The sequence below is a fragment of the Nuphar pumila genome, chromosome 6, assembly GCF_984573655.1.
Source record: "Nuphar pumila chromosome 6, dmNupPumi1.hap1.1, whole genome shotgun sequence".
NCBI lineage: Eukaryota > Viridiplantae > Streptophyta > Magnoliopsida > Nymphaeales > Nymphaeaceae > Nuphar > Nuphar pumila.
In genome coordinates, this window is record NC_143254.1 from 70,042,062 (window position 1) to 70,044,776 (window position 2,715).

At 38.2% G+C, this 2,715-nt stretch overlaps 1 pseudogene; it reads right to left on the reverse strand.

The window, feature by feature from the left end:
- Positions 1-1,599: 1,599 nt before the first annotated feature.
- On the reverse strand, positions 1,600-2,301 carry LOC149834916 (putative pre-mRNA-splicing factor ATP-dependent RNA helicase DEAH2 pseudogene; annotated as a pseudogene).
- Positions 2,302-2,715: the final 414 nt, after the last annotated feature.

Here is a 2,715-nt window from a genome sequence, read left to right on the forward strand (position 1 = left end):
TGTAAACCCTGGATGAGGGACTTGGAATCCTGAACCCCTAGCAGACACAAAGTATTAAAAATTCTCATCTGAGGATAAGAACTGATAGTCGATATTGAGCCAAAATGAGGATTAAACCTTGATGGTAGGATGAAGTATTGAAAATTTATTGTAAAATTTGGGCTATGAACAGCCCTGACTCAGATGTCGACCAGTTGGTTCCCTAAAGGCTGTATAGAATGGGTCCCAATAGTAGGAGGTAGGTGTTTGTGAATGAGGGTGAAAATTTGGGGTGTTTACAGATCCCCTTACCTGAGTATCATATCCTTTAAAAAGTGAGCTGATAAAAGTATGTGCATGTGCTATTTTTGTTGTCTCTTCTATCTAATCAATGGTAACATCTGGCCTTCTATAAGCAATATTGTCCTTAATGCTCAAACTCAAAAGGGCAGGCTTTTTAGTAACCAGTCCTATCTGGCTCCTTAACCACTCTAATTTGAGGCCTTTGATATTCTTCTCATCCAAAAAAGCTTCTCCTAAACCAAAAATAAAACCTGAACTATTGAATAAAACATGACAAATATTATATGTTTTGTTTGTTTTGTTTGTTTTTTAATAGAGCTTGGCTTGACATTGTTAGATTGTTGCTCCGTCTATTAGTGATGATGGTCTCATCTTAGAAGTTTAGGCACACTTAGCTCTTTAAAATTGATTTTTTTGTCTCACTAGATGGATGAGTGGAAATTGGATGACTGGAAATTGAACAAAATGCTTGGGTTCACCAAACTAAATAGATGTGCATGTATGCATGTATAATACAATGTTAAAAATCTTCAGATGTGGTTCAATTATTAGTAAGTATTGGCTAAAAGAGAAACCAAATTTTAACAGAGGGAAGAACTTCAAAGGAATGACAAATACAGGACCTAGACAGTTAGCCTTTCGCAAACCTTGTCCATGAGATAAGTTGTAGACATTACAATAATGACTGCACATGCCCCAACTCCAAGACGCAGAACTGGAGTTAGATGTGCATCATTTGCAAAAGCAGATGAAGGCAAGATAGTACCATGACATCCATGCCCACCACCAATAAATACATTATATATAAGCTTAGCAGGATTCCATTTATAAAAATAATTGACTTTTAGGGAAAAAAAGTGCACCAGCATATTAAATATTCAATTTTTAATAGAGCATAAGCTACAATAACAAGAATGTATTCTTAAAAAAATTATTCTTATTTTATAATGAAGAAACTTCATGTATTTTTACTTGGTAGCTATTGGTAAATACATGGAAATAGGATCATTAATGATGATAGTATTAGGATCATGTTTATGTTATTTCTTGGCTTGTGTTTGTCTTATGTGTTTGCAAAACCAAGTCTTCTAATTTGCATAGTTGCATTAGTGCTTCCTCTTTTTTATAAGCCTCATTTTCTGTGTTAGGTTTATTTATAAAAGAGCACATTTCATGTGTGAATAATGGCACTGCAGAAGTAGAATTGTTTACATAAAACTCAGCCTTAATGCACAAACAAAGCAATAGAATCAATTGTTTACATCGAATAAAACCATAAAAAAGACAACACAGCCAGAAACTTACTTTAGAATAGTCTTAGGACCACTCCTGAAACCGGATGTTGTAACTAACTTCTTCCCCAATTGTGACATCCATCTCCTCTTTAACTCGACGAGATACAGACATTGCAGCTATTCTATGAGGTTGGGTACAAGCAATCTGCTTGTAGTTGCTCGTGTAACCAGCCTCAACAACGAATTGAGGGATCTGTCAAATGGTAAACATTATCCCATAAACATATCATTGACAAATTATAGTAATGGCTCTCAAGAACCAAAGACAGCACAAAGTCTAGAATTTAGTTGCAAAATGATATGGTTAATAACATTTAAATTATTGCATTACAAAGCAAAAACGAAATTCTTTCAAACTTTTCTCCAAATTTCTTGACAAGCAGTTGCACACGCCGTTCTCACGCAATCAAACAATGAAAACCAAAATGCAGATAATCGCAACAAAGAAGAGATCGAAAGAAAGAATGCCGACGTGGGTCGTCTTGCTGCTGCATGTTTCCCCCATGAGGATGAGCATCTGGTTCTTCTCGAGCGCATTGAGGAACTCGTACCTCTGCTGCCATACCGAGAGTGTCTTCCTCTTCTTGGGGATCTCGTAGTATCGCACCGAGAATGGCTGCCCTATCCATCGGTTTACCGCCATCTTCTCGAGTTCCACCACAGGGGCAGAACTCTCGCCCACGATGTCAAAGAGGCTTTCCTCGAGCTTTCTCTTCGTCGTCATTCCTAAAGGGCAGAAACAAAAAGCTCCCCTGAGCTTTGTGGAGGAGATCACGAGGGAGTTGCGGAGGGTGATGGGGCTCAAAGATGCACGTTGGTCAAGACAAAATGAACGTTCCCCTTGTTTCTGTTACTTTGTAACAGTGAGATGGTGGAATGAAAATATCATGTCTATAAGAACGCGGCGGACGTGCAGAACGTGCAGAACGCCGTTCACTGTGTCCAATGTTTGTTGGAAATCGCAGTTTTCAGTTAGATTTTCGTCCAAATCACGCTGAGAATGGTAAGTCAAACATACCCTTAGATTACATTTAGAGACTCAAAAACTGGAAGCACATCCCGTGTGTGCATGTGCGAGAGTGCGATGTGAGCAGGGGAGTAGTTAGAACTAAGAAAGAAAGGAACGACACAAAAAACA